At 37.0% G+C, this 15,324-nt stretch overlaps 1 protein-coding gene across 1 annotated transcript in view; it reads left to right on the top strand.

Moving 5' to 3' along the window:
* Positions 1-1,808: 1,808 nt before the first annotated feature.
* FBXO10 (F-box protein 10) overlaps positions 1,809-15,324 on the top strand; it is a 641,472-nt gene continuing 627,956 nt past the window's right edge. The window contains exon 1 of the mRNA XM_053702717.1: positions 1,809-1,926. The gene's annotated coding sequence lies outside the window, so the exon portion shown is untranslated. The remainder of the gene's footprint in view (positions 1,927-15,324) is intronic.

A 15,324-nucleotide genomic window follows, 5' to 3' on the forward strand; every position in this document is an offset into this window, starting at 1 on the left:
GTGCCTTTCTTTACTATTATATTAACAATTTACCTTACCTGCTAACTCGAGCAGCAGCGGGCAGTGTCTTTGACACTAGAGCAACCGCTTAATTTTTTCAATAAACAACCACAGTCACACCTACACAATATGTTGATAGTTTTGTACATAATGTAGGTAGTTCAACAGTTCAGAATAGACAAACAGCACACTACTATATTTAGAGATGAATATACTGCATATATATATATATATATATATATATATATATATATATATATATATATATATATATATTAATAAAAAAATCACACTCTCTGGATTTAAGCACAGCAAAAGTTTATTCAGTGACGTTTCGGGGTTTACGCAACTTCCTCAGACTGAGGAAGGTGTGTAAACCCCAAAACGTCACTGAATAAGCCTTTGCTGTGCTTAAATCCAGAGAGTGCGATTTTTTTGGCTACATATTTGACTACTTCTGCCCTCGTGGTACTTAGGATTCCTGCTGATGAGACTGCGCTTATTAGTATTCTCTCTCTATTTCTATATATTCTTTCTGTAGATATCTGTAGCTATATTTTGTATAGCACATTATGACATCAACAGATATGAAAGTTAGTGCACACCATATGATATGTTAGCAGGTCTCATATCAGCATACTAACATATCAGTATGTTTTCATTACTTCCGTGTGCATTCAGCTAATACATTTCTGTGTTGCTATAATTTTTTTCTATAACATAAATGTTCATTTTTAGTTGACATTTAATTTTGGCTAAAGTTTTGAAATTGGTTCATATATGGGTTGATAAAAATAAAACTGATCTATTTCAGATATATAACTACATATTCCAGTGTGTTTAGATAAAATACATTGATTAGTATGCAGTATAATACATTTTATTAGGATTTAGTAGCAAAATACCACAACCGTAGAAATCTTAACCTCCAGGTTTATTTGTATGATTTAGTCATCTTGCAGAATCTGTGTGTAGGTTAATAGGATTTGTGATTTTTTTTTAAATTTATTTATTGATCCAGCAGAATATAGATTTGTTTGCATGAAATTGGCACCTGACAATGGTTAATTCGTTGTATTTTATAAAAAGAAACCTTTTATTGTGGAAATAAATCATAGATTTAGTGTGCTCCAGGTATACACAAATTTGTCATTGATCATATACATCATATAAAAAATAAATTTAGATTACTTTGTATTAATTTATCATAAATAAATATTGGTTAAATGGAATGTTTTGTATCGCTTTTACCAATATCTGGCACAACAAGACTGAAAAAAATGTAGATTTATTCAGCTCAAAAACTAAACACACTCAGATTTTAGTCTTTAAACATGATAATTTAACCTAAATATTTATAGGCCAAACAAAGGAAGACATATAAACATACAATGAATGTATTTTTTAACATAAACCCCCCCAATAACAGCTAACAAACTAGCTATACGATTAGGCATTTGAGTTTACAATTGTGATATACAAAACAGATACAACGGCAGAATCATTATTATTATAATATTAGATGGATTTACAATCTGTAGAGGATTAGCTCTGTGACCAACGCAAATATATAATTATGCAAATAAGATTATGTATAATAAAGTTGCATGCAGCAGTCTGTATTGTTATAAACCCTACAGATACTGGCAGCATCCTCTACCACAGGATGGAGTTACATGCACGCGGCTGCACAGCAAATTCCTTGCTAAGTCTTTCCGTCTTCCTTGCAAATCTCTATGGTGCGCGGCTGCTGTGTCCATTGGAAACAATAGGAGGGGCTCCTCTAGCGGTTTTCTTCCTCCTGTACTCTATGGTTAGCTGCAAATGCACCAGCAAGAAGTACACTGACTGTAAGCTGCAGCTGCTGCAGTAACTGGGGGAAGCTGCACTATTTACTTTGGCTGTCTGTTGTGTGAATGAACCCAGGTAAGAAGCTTTGGTTGATTTCAGAACTTCATGCATCTGTCTCATATAGTATAATGCTAGTCAGGTGCAATGTTACTTTTATTAATGGCAAATATGTTTATTTTTTTTCTCTGGAGAGTGATATTTTTGGGGGACTAATGTCTGTGCAGAGGTTATGTTTGGAAGTGGCTGTGATGATGCCTAGTAGGGATCCTGCTTGGATTATGTATGTGTAAACATGCTACGGATACTTTAGCAAATTGTGGGTACAGTGCCTGAGCTCTCCTGCTCCAAAGCTGGGAAGTATCAGTGATGAACAGTTAGACTTGTGTGCTACAGCTGCGAATAGGTTAAAGCTGGTAACAATTAGTTTTTTTTTGTGTGGTATGTTTCATGGGAATTCTATCTGTTTACTAGTCAGGGGAACAAAACTACTAGTGCACTTAATATTAAATAAAGACAAAAAAGCAGTCATTTTACTGTCTTCTGCAGTTTCCTGCCTCCTGTATGATAATTTGTACTTGGTATATAGTAGTTGCATTCTGGATTGCAAAAGATAGTTTGTCCTAGCAGTGTGTTGCATAATAAGTGTATCAGAGGAGGAAATCTGTAATAAGGCACTAGATATGCTAATTTCAAACCAGTAATAGACTTTAAAACAATTACACATGGTGTAAATAATTTTGTAAGCGGAAGAATACTCTTAAGTATGCTGTTCTAAGTAGCTCATTCACTAAAGTAGGGCTAGTAACACTTTTTGATAGTGAGTGCAAACGGGCTATAATATATAAATGTGTGTGTATATATATATATATATATATATATATATATATATATATATATATATATATATATATATATATATATATATATATGTGTGTATATGTGTGTATATGTATATGTGTGTGTGTATATATGTATGTGTATATATATATATATATATATATATATATACTGATACAGCTAGGGTTGCCACCTGTCCCTTAAAATACAGAACACTTATAAGTTATACATGCTGCAGGGTGTGCAGCGAGGAATATGAATAGTGCTGTCCAGAAACACAATACATGTTCCTCCCTGCACACCCTGCAGCATGTGTAACTCATAAGTGTCCAGGAAAACATGGCCGAGGTGGCAACCCTATATACAGCATATCTATGTATATATATATATATATATATATATATATATATATATATATATATATATATATATATATATATATATATATATATATATATATATATGCACCGGTCCGGTCCATTTGTAACAAAATGTTTTTTGTACCAACTGGGACCCTTTTTAAATTTGTTTGCAACCCCCTTCTTTATTATATTATAATATAACCCAAAACAAACTCCTTGTCAGTCTGGTATAATTTTTTTTATACATCAATATACCACACAAGTGAGGAGATCATTTTTTTAATTTATTTTTTGAGCAGTGTGTAAAAAAATAAAATAAAAGTGACTAAAAACGTGTGCACACATTTTAAGAGGCACATAATTAGCTATGCGCATGTCTCAAATATGCAAAATATGGAAACATTTTTTTATTTATACACACTCAAATACACTCACTCACTCACTCAAACATATATACATACATACACTCTCTCACTCACACATATACATACAGGGAGTGCAGAATTATTAGGCAAATGAGTATTTTGACCACATCATCCTCTTTATGCATGTTGTCTTACTCCAAGCTGTATAGGCTCGAAAGCCTACTACCAATTAAGCATATTAGGTGATGTGCATCTCTGTAATGAGAAGGGGTGTGGTCTAATGACATCAACACCCTATATCAGGTGTGCATAATTATTAGGCAACTTCCTTTCCTTTGGCAAAATGGGTCAAAAGAAGGACTTGACAGGCTCAGAAAAGTCAAAAATAGTGAGATATCTTGCAGAGGGATGCAGCACTCTTAAAATTGCAAAGCTTCTGAAGCGTGATCATTGAACAATCAAGCGTTTCATTCAAAATAGTCAACAGGGTCGCAAGAAGCGTGTGGAAAAACCAAGGCGCAAAATAACTTCCCATGAACTGAGTAAAGTCAAGCGTGCAGCTGCCAAGATGCCACTTGCCACCAGTTTGGCCATATTTTAGAGCTGCAACATCACTGGAGTGCCCAAAAGCACAAGGTGTGCAATACTCAGAGACATGGCCAAGGTAAGAAAGGCTGAAAGACGACCACCACTGAACAAGACACACAAGCTGAAACGTCAAGACTGGGCCAAGAAATATCTCAAGACTGATTTTTCTAAGGTTTTATGGACTGATGAAATGAGAGTGAGTCTTGATGGGCCAGATGGATGGGCCCGTGGCTGGATTGGTAAAGGGCAGAGAGCTCCAGTCCGACTCAGACGCCAGCAAGGTGGAGGTGGAGTACTGGTTTGGGCTGGTATCATCAAAGATGAGCTTGTGGGGCCTTTTCGGGTTGAGGATGGAATCAAGCTCAACTCCCAGTCCTACTGCCAGTTTCTGGAAGACACCTTCTTCAAGCAGTGGTACAGGAAGAAGTCTGCATCCTTCAAGAAAAACATGATTTTCATGCAGGACAATGCTCCATCACACGCGTCCAAGTACTCCACAGCGTGGCTGGCAAGAAAGGGTATAAAAGAAGAAAATCTAATGACATGGCCTCCTTGTTCACCGGATCTGAACCCCATTGAGAACCTGTGGTCCATCATCAAATGTGAGATTTACAAGGAGGGAAAACAGTACACCTCTCTGAACAGTGTCTGGGAGGCTGTGGTTGCTGCTGCACGCAATGTTGATGGTGAACAGATCAAAACACTGACAGAATCCATGGATGGCAGGCTTTTGAGTGTCCTTGCAAAGAAAGGTGGCTATATTGGTCACTGATTTGTTTTTGTTTTGTTTTTGAATGTCAGAAATGTATATTTGTGAATGTTGAGATGTTATATTGGTTTCATTGGTAAAAATAAATAATTGAAATGGGTATATATTTGTTTTTTGTTAAGTTGCCTAATAATTATGCACAGTAATAGTCACCTGCACACACAGATATCCCCCTAAAATAGCTATAACTAAAAACTACTTCCAAAACTATTCAGCTTTGATATTAATGAGTTTTTTGGGTTCATTGAGAACATGGTTGTTGTTCAATAATAAAATTAATCCTCAAAAATACAACTTGCCTAATAATTCTGCACTCCCTGTACATACATTCACTCACTCACTCACTCACTCACTCACTCACTCACTCACTCACTCACTCACACACACTAACCAATACATATACACAAACACACTCATTAACACATACACACACTCACACATACTTACAAAAACATGCATACTCACTCATAACACACACTCACTCATACATACTCAAACTTCCTCACACTTATTCACTGATACATACAAAGACACACACGTGTGTATGTGTGTGTGTGTATATATATATATATATATATATATATATATCTATATATATATATATATATATATATATATATATATATATATATATATATATATATATATATACACAGTATATACACATATATACATATATACACACACACACTCGCCACTTTATTAGGTGCACCTGTTCAATTGCTTGGTAACACACATAATCAGCCAATCACATGGCAGCAAATCGATGCATTTAGGCATCTAGACGTGGTGAAGACGACTTGCTGAAGTTCAAACCGAGCATCAGAATGGGGAAAAAAGGGATTTAAGTGACTTTGAATGTGGCATGGTTGTTGGTGCCAGACAGGCTCGTCTGAGTATTTAAAAAACTGCAGAAAAGAACAGAGAATGGTCATAAAAAGGGAAAATATCCAGTGAGCAGCAGTTGTGTGGACGAAAATGCCTTGTTGATGTTAGAGGAGAGTGAGCAGACTGGTTTGAGATGATAGAAAGGCAACAGTAACTCAAATAACCCCTCTTTACAACCAATGTATGCAGAATACCATCTCTGAACGCACAACACGTCGAACCTTGAAGCAGATGGACTACAGCAGCAGAAGCTGGACTACGCTGACTCCTTTTTAACATGCTCCACTCTGTGTGTGTTTCCAGTATTTGGACTTTTTAACTATATTTGGAATAAAGTGTTCAAGTTTTTATCAAGCTGGTGCTCCGCTCACTTTGTTTTTTCTACAGCAGCAGAAGACCACACCGGGTGCCACTCCTGTCAGCTAACAGGAAACTGTGGCTACAATTCGCACAGGCTCACTAAAATTGGACAATAGAAGATTGGAAAAACGTTGCCTGGTCTGATGAGTTTCAATTTCAGCTGCAACATTAAGATGGTAGGGTCCGAATTTGGCATAAACAACATGAAAGCATGGATTTATCCTGCCTTGTATCAACGGTTTAGTCTAGTGGTGGTGGTGTAATGGTGTGGGATATATTTACTTGGCACACTTTGGGCCTCTTAGTACCAATTGAGCATTGTTTAAATGCCACGGCCTGCCTGAGTATTGTTGCTGACCATGTCCATCCCTTTATGACTACAGTGTACCCATCTTCTGATGGCTACTTCCAGCAGGATAATGCACTATGTCACAAAGCTCAAATCATCTCAAACTGGTTTCTTGAACATGACAAGTTTGCTGTACTCCAATGGCCTCCACAGTCACCAGATCTCAATCCAATAGAGCACCTTTGGGATGTGGTGGAATAGGAGATTCACATCAGCGATGTGCAGCCAACAAATCTGCAGCAACTGCTTGATGCTATCATGTCAATATGGACCAAAATGTCTGAGGAATGTTTTTAACATCTTGTTGAATCAGTGCCACAACAAATTAAATTCTGAAGGCAAAAGGGGATCCACCTCCTATGGACATGTATGTATTTAAATGGGCAAACTTACCCTTAAAACTAAAAAGACTTATTAAGAATTTCAGGAAACTTCAGTTCAGGGTGAAAATCTGTTTAACTGTTCGCTTAAAAGGATACTAAACCGACATTTTTTCTTTCATGATTCAGATAGAGCATGCAATTTTAAGCAACTTTCTAATTTACGCCTGTTACCAAATTTTCTTCGTTCTCTTGCTATCTTTGTTTAAAAAAAATCAGGAATGTAAAGCTTAGGGGCTGGCCCATTTTTGGTTCAGAACATGGTTTATGCTTGCTTATTGGTGGCTAAATGTAGCCACCAATAAGCAAGCGCTATCCAGGGTACTAAACCTAAAATGGGCCGACTCCCTAAGCTTTACATTCCTGCTTATTAAATAAAGATTAAAAAAACCCAGAATAGTTCAGCCCTAGTGTCAGATATGTGCTTGCTGCAGGGTTCACACTCCAAAACCTCAAAATATGTACAAAGTCCAAAGAGCAGCTGCACCATATAATAATGTTTCTTTCATGTAATTAACAAGAGTCCATGAGCTAGTGACGTATGGGATATACATTCCTACCAGGAGGGGCAAAGTTTCCCAAACCTTAAAATGCCTATAAATACACCCCTCACCACACCCACAAATCAGTTTTACAAACTTTGCCTCCAAGGGAGGTGGTGAAGTAAGTTTGTGCTAGATTCTACGTTGATATGCGCTCCGCAGCAAGTTGGAGCCCGGTTTTCCTCTCAGCGTGCAGTGAATGTCAGAGGGATGTGAAGAGAGTATTGCCTATTGAATGCAGTGATCTCCTTCTACGGGGTCTATTTCATAAGGTTCTCTGTTATCGGTCGTAGAGATTCATCTCTTACCTCCCTTTTCAGATCGACGATATACTCTTATATTTACCATTTCCTCTACTGATTCTCGTTTCAGTACTGGTTTGGCTTTCTACAAACATGTAGATGAGTGTCCTGGGGTAAGTAAGTCTTATTTTCTGTGACACTCTAAGCTATGGTTGGGCACTTTATTTATAAAGTTCTAAATATATGTATTCAAACATTTATTTGCCTTGACTCAGAATGTTCAACTTTCCTTATTTCCAGACAGTCAGTTTCATATTTGGGATTATGCATTGAATTATCATATTTTTTCTTACCTCAAAAATTTGACTTTTTTCCCTGTGGGCTGTTAGGCTCGCGGGGGCTGAAAATGCTTCATTTTATTGCGTCATTCTTGGCGCGGACTTTTTTGGCGCAAAAATTATTTTCCGTTTCCGGCGTCATACGTGTCGCCGGAAGTTGCGTCATTTTTTGACGTTATTTTGCGTCAAAGATGTCGGCGTTCCGGATGTGGCGTCATTTTTGGCGCCAAAAGCATTTAGGCGCCAAATAATGTGGGCGTCTTTTTTGGCGCTAAAAAATATGGGCGTCATTTTTGTCTCCACATTATTTAAGTCTCATTATTTATTGCTTCTGGTTGCTAGAAGCTTGTTCACTGGCATTTTTTTCCCATTCCTGAAACTGTCATTTAAGGAATTTGATCAATTTTGCTTTATATGTTGTTTTTTTCTTTTACATATTGCAAGATGTTCCACGTTGCAACTGAGTCAGAAGTTACTACAGGAAAATCACTGCACAGTGCTGGAGCTACCAAGCTAAGTCTGCTATAAACTTTTGGTATCTGTTTCTCCAGCTGTTATTTGTATTGCATGTCATGTCAAACTTATTAATGCAGATAAAATTTCCTTTAGTACTGTTACATTACCTGTTGCTGTCCGTCAACATCTAATTTTCAGAGTGTTCCTGATAACATAAGAGATTTTATTTTTTAAATCCATTAAGAAGGCTATGTCTGTTATTTCTCCTTCTAGTATACATAAAAGTCTTTTAAAACTTCTCTTTTTTTCAGATGAATTTTTAAATGAACATCATCATTCTGATACTGATAATGGTTCTTCTGGTTCAGAGGTTTCTGTCTCAGAGGTTGATGCTAATAAATCTTTGTATTTGTTCAAGATGGAATTTATTCGTTCTTTACTTAAAGAAGTGTTATTTGCATTAGAAATAGAGGATACTGGTCCTCTTGATACTAAATGTAAACGTTTAAATAAGGTTTTTAAATCTCCTGTAGTTATTCCAGAAGTGTTTTATCTCCCTGATGCTATTTCTGAAGTAATTTCCAGGGAATGGAATAATTTGGGTAATTTATTTACTCCTTCTAGACGTTTAAGCAAATTATATCCTGTGCCATCTGACAGATTAGAGTTTGTTTGGACAAGAATCCCTAAGGTTATGGGGCTGTCTCTACTCCTGCTAATGTACTACTATTCCTATGGCAGATAGTGCTTCATTTAAGGATCCTTTAGATAGGAAAATTGAATCCTTTCTAAGAAAAGCTTACTTATGTTCAGGTAATCTTCTTAGACCTGCTATATTTTTAGCGGATGTTGCTGCAGCTTCAACTTTTTGGTTAGATGCTTTAGCGCAACAAGTAACAGATCATAATTTTATAGCATTATTATTATTCTATAACATGCTAATAATTTTATTGGTGATACCATCTTTTGATATCATTAGAGTTGATGTCAGGTATATGTCTCTAGCTATTTTAGCTAGAAAAGCTTTATGGATTAAACTTGGAATGCTGACATGTCTTCTAAGTCAACTTTGCTTTCCCTTTCTTTCCAGGGTAAATAATCATTTCGTTCCTTTCCTCACAACAAGGAACAAAAGCCTGATCCTTCATCCTCAGGAGCGGTATCAGTTTGGAAACTATTTCCAGTTTGGAATATATCCAAGCCTTATAGAATCCTATAGCCAGCTCCTAAATACCTATGAAGGTGCGGCCCTTATTCCAGCTCAGCTGGTATGGGGCAGATTACGTTTTCTTCAAAGAAATTTGGATCAATTCCGTTCTTAATCTCTGGTTTCAGAAACATTGTTTCAGGAAGGTACAGAATTGGCTTCAAGTTAAGGCCTCCTGCTAAGAGATTCTTTTCTTTCCCGTGTCCCAATTGACACAGCAAGGCTCAGCATTTCTGAAATGTGTTTCAGATCTAGAGTTGGCTGGAGTATTTATGCCAGTTCCAGTTCTGGAACAGGGGCTGGGGTTTTATTTTATCTCTTCATTGTACCAAAGAAGGTCAATTCCTTCAGACCAGTTATGGATCTATCATTATTGAATCGTTATGTTAGGATACCAACATTCAAGATGGTTACTGTAGGTCTATCCTGCCTTTTGTTTAGCAAGGGCATTATATGTCTACAATAGATTTACAGGATGTGTATCTGCATATTCCGATTCATCCAGATCACTTTTAGTGTCTGAGATTCTCTTTTTAGACAAGCATTACCAGTTTTGTGGCTCTACTATTTGGTCTAGCCTCAGTTCCAAGAATTTTTTTCAAAGGTTCTCGGTGCCCTTCTTTCTGTAATCAGAGAATAGGGTTTTGGTATTTCCTTATTTGGACGATATCTTGGTACTTGCTCAGTCTTCTCATTTTCGAAGAATCTCATACGAATCGACTTGTGTTGTTTCTTCAAGTTCATGGTTGGAGGATCAATTTACCAATCAGTTTATTGATTCCTCAGACAAGGGTAACCTTTTTAGGTTTCTAGATAAATTCAGTGTCTATGACTCTGTCCTTGTCAGACAAGAGAAGTTTAACATTGATATCAGCTTGTCAAAACCTTCAGTCACAATCATTCCCTTTGGTAGCTTTATGCATGGAAATGTTGGGTCTTAGGACTGCCGCATCAGATGCGATCTCCTTTGCTCGTTTTCACATGCGACCTCTTCAGCTCTGTATGCTGAACCAATGGTGCAGGGATTACTCAAAGATAACTCAATTAATATCTTTAAACCGATTTTACGACACTCTCTGACATGGTGGACAGATCACCATCGTTTAGTTCAGGGGGCTTCTTTGTTCTTCCGACCTGGACTATAATCTCAACAGATGCAAGTCTTACAGGTTGGGGAGCTGTGTGGGGGTATCTGACGGCACAAGGGGTTTGGGAATCTCAGGAGGTGAGATTTCCGATCAATATTTTGGAACCCCGTGCAATTTTCAGAGCTCTTCAGTCTTGGCCTCTTCTGAAGAGAGAGTTGTTCATTGTTTTCAGATAAGACATTGTCACAACTGTGGCATACATCAATCATCAAGGAGGGACTCACAGTCCTCTGGCTATGAAAGAAGTATCTCGAATTTTGGTTTGGGCGGAATCCAGCTCCTGTCTAATCTCTGCGGTTTATATCCCAGGTATGGACAATTGAAAAGCGGATTATCTCAGTCGCCAAACGTTGCATCCGGGCGAATGGTCTCTTCACCCAGAGGTATTTCTTCAGATTGTTCAAATATGGGAACTTCCAGAAATAGTTCTGATGGCTTTTCATCTAAACAAGAAACTTCCCAGGTATCTGTCCAGATCCCGGGATCCTCAGGCGGAGGCAGTGGATGCATTTTCACTTCCTTGGAAGTATCATCCTGCCTATATCTTTCCGCCTCTAGTTCTTCTTCCAAGAGTAATCTCCAAGATTCTGAAGGAATGCTCGTTTGTTCTGCTGGTAGCTCCGGCATGGCCTCACAGGTTTTGGTATGCGGATCTTGTCCGGATGGCCTCTTGCCAACCGTGGACTCTTCCGTTAAGACCAGACCTTTTTTCTCAAGGTCCTTTTTTCCATCAGGATCTGAAATCCTTAAATTTAAAGGTATGGAGATTGAACGCTTGATTCTTGGTCAAAGAGGTTTCTCTGACTCTGTGATTAATACTATGTTACAGGCTCGTACATCTGTATCCAGAGAGATATATTATAGAGTCTGGAAGACTTATATTTTTTGGTGTCTTTCTCATCATTTTTCTTGGCATTCTTTTAGAATACCGAGAATATTACAATTTCTTCAGGATGGTTTAGATAAGGGTTTGTCCGCAAGTTCCTTGAAAGGTCAAATCTCTGCTCTTTCTGTTCTTTTTCACAGAAAGATTGCTATTCTTCCTGATATTCATTGTTTTGTACAAGCTTTGGTTTGTATAAAGCCTGTCATTAAGTCAATTTCTCCTCCTTGGAGTTTGAATTTGGTTCTGGGGGCTCTTCAAGCTCCTCCATTTGAACCTATGCATTCATTGGATATTAATTACTTTCTTGGAAAGTTTTGTTCCTTTTGGCCATCTCTTCTGCCAGAAGAGTTTCTGAATTATCTGCTCTTTCTTATGAGTCTCCTTTTCTGATTCTTCATCAGGATAAGGCGGTGTTGCGAACTTCTTTTGAATTTTTATCTAAGGTTGTGAATTCCAACAACATTAGTAGAGAAATTGTGGTTCCTTCATTATGTCCTAATCCTAAGAATTCTAAGGAGAAATCATTGCATTCTTTGGATGTTGTTAGAGCTTTGAAATATTATGTTGAAGCTACGAAATCTTTCTGTAAGACTTCTAGTCTATTTGTTATCCTTTCCGGTTCTAGGAAAGGCCAGAAAGCTTCTGCCATTTCTTTGGCATCTTGGTTGAAATCTTTAATTCATCTTGCCTATGTTGAGTCGGGTAAAATTCCGCCTCAGAGAATTACAGCTCATTCTACTAGGTCAGTATCTACTTCCTGGGCGTTTAGGAATGAAGCTTCGGTTGACCAGATCTGCAAAGCAGCAACTTGGTCCTCTTTGCATACTTTTACTAAATTCTACCATTTTGATGTATTTTCTTCTTCTGAAGCAATTTTTGGTAGAAAAGTTCTTCAGGCAGCGGTTTCAGTTTGAATCTTCTGCTTAGGTTTTTCATTAAACTTTATTTTGGGTGTGGATTATTTTCAGCAGGAATTGGCTGTCTTTATTTTATCCCTCCCTCTCTAGTGACTCTTGTGTGGAAAGATCCACATCTTGGGTAGTCATTATCCCATACGTCACTAGCTCATGGACTCTTGTTAATTACATGAAAGAAAACATAATTTATGTAAGAACTTACCTGATAAATTCATTTCTTTCATATTAACAAGAGTCCATGAGGCCCACCCTTTTTTTGGGGTGGTTATGATTTTTTTGTATAAAGCACAATTATTCCAATTCCTTATTTTATATGCTTTCGCACTTTTTTTCTTATCACCCCACTTCTTGGCTATTCGTTAAACTGATTTGTGGGTGTGGTGAGGGGTGTATTTATAGGCATTTTAAGGTTTGGGAAACTTTGCCCCTCCTGGTAGGAATGTATATCCCATACGTCACTAGCTCATGGACTCTTGTTAATATGAAAGAAATGAATTTATCAGGTAAGTTCTTACATAAATTATGTTATTTTATTAGGTTAGTGCAAAAGCATAATAAAAATGCAACGTTTCGAACCACACAGGTTTTTAATTAAATTGAGAAATTTTATTAAGAACCTAACTGAGCTACAATTAGCAAATAGAGAGGTATATTTACCCATTCATAGTAATCCTCTGCCCAAGATACGTGAGATAGACCTGTGTATTTCACAAGCTTTAAAGAGAGATTTAATAATTAATGAGACAGCTTATTTTTTAACAGTTACCAATTCTAGAATCCCTATTTTTTATACTCTGCCGAAAGTGCATAAGAACCCCCTGGGAGACCAATTGTCTCGGGATTGGGTTCTGTTTTCTCCAACATTGCAATCTACCTTGATAAGATATTAAGGCTATTTGTAGAAAAATCTAATTCTTTTATAAAAGATACAAATTATTTTTTTTAGGTAAATTGCAATCATTGGATCTGCCCTCAAAAAAAGTATCTAATTTTTATTTTGGACGTATCGAGTCTTTATACGTCCATTCTACATTCTAGCAGTATAGGTGCAGTAGAATATGTGCTGGCTCAATCTAAGGCATACTGTCAACCAGAAATTGACTTTATTCTGAAACTCCTAGAGATTATTTTGTACTGCAATTTCTTTCTATTTCATGACCAATATTTTTTGCAATTACAGGGTACAGCCATGGGTTCCAACGTCTCTCTTACCTATGCCAATATATTCATGAATATCTTTAAAGGACCAGTCAACACATTAGATTTGCATAATCAACACATGTAAGATAACAAGACAATGCAATAGCACTTAGTCTGAACTTCAAATGAGTAGTAGATTTTTTTATAACAAATTTCAAAGTTATGCATATTTCCACTCCCCTTGTACCATGTGATAGCAATCAGCCAATCACAAATGCATATACGTATAGTCTGTGAATTCTTGCACATGCTCAGTAGGATCTGGTGACTCAAAAATTGTAAATATAAAAGACTCTGCACATTTTTTTTAATGGAAGTAAATTGGAAAGTTGTTTAAAATTACATGCTGTATCTGAATCATGAAAATTGAATTTAACCTGAGTGTCCCTTTAAAGAACATTTATGTTTACGAAAACCCTCTATTTATTCAATATGGTGCCACATGGTGGTGCTATATTGATATATTTGGCATATAGATGGGCGACGTTGGGACCCTATTGAATTTTGTTTCCTCCCTCAATCAGGCCACTAAACATATTACATTTACTATTGAATACAGTGAGGAAAGGATTCATTTCTTAGACACGACAGTATATAAGGAGAATGAAAATCTACAAACAGATCTTTACAGGAAGGCAATTGACCGTAATAACTTATTACATTATGACAGTGCTCACCCCAATGCTCTAAAAAATTCACTGCCCTGAGAGGATTGTCACTGATAAGAGAATGGTGAATAGTAGATTGGAGGAGATGTCTAATCTGTTTAGAGAAAGGGGGTACCCAAGGGATTTGGTTGAGAGAGAGAGAGGGAACAAATGCTACAAATGTCTGAGGTTAACTTGTCTAATGTGAAGGAAAAAGCAAACAAAGACAGGGTGGTGTTTGTTACTCAATACAACAAAGTAGAAAGATTGCACTTATAATTCAAAAACACTGGAATATCTTAAAGTACAGTAAGGGATAGTGGAATTCAAAATCCCCCCCCCCCCCCATGACTGCTTTTAAGAGGCCTAGGAATATTAGAGACCAACTAATTAGATCTGACAAACACTTATAGACCCCAATAGAAATGGATGTTTCCCCTGCCTGGGGTGCAGCAACTGTAACAATCTTATAAAAGGATCTAGCGTCTGTCATCTCCGAACAGGCATGACATTTATGATCAATGGCTTTTTTACATGTAGCACGGACTATGTAATCTACATTTTGAAATGTAGGTGAAACGACCAGGCGAGTCCATGACAGGATCACGGAACATAAGTCAAACATTAGAACGGCCTACGAAAAATCATCTGTTGCATGTCATTTCAAGAAGGCTGGGCACACAGTGAGCCAACTTAGATACCAGATCATTGAGCATGTACCAGTTGACAGGCGAGGGGGTGACAGGGTTAAAAAACTAAAGCAGAGAGAGGCATTCTGGCTTTATCACTTAGAGACCAGGATACCTCAAGGAATGAATAGAGATTGGGATCTTTCTGTATTTCTATAGATTCATTTGTATATATGTATTGATGTAGTTTTATATAATAACTAAGCTGTCACAAATCTAATGGGTAACATAATTATGTATAGAAAATGCTTTTGCTATTGATGCAATTAATGATTATTGCAATACGTATTAGTAACCACCTGT

Source organism: Bombina bombina, chromosome 2, assembly GCF_027579735.1.
Source record: "Bombina bombina isolate aBomBom1 chromosome 2, aBomBom1.pri, whole genome shotgun sequence".
Classification (NCBI taxonomy): Eukaryota; Metazoa; Chordata; class Amphibia; order Anura; family Bombinatoridae; genus Bombina; species Bombina bombina.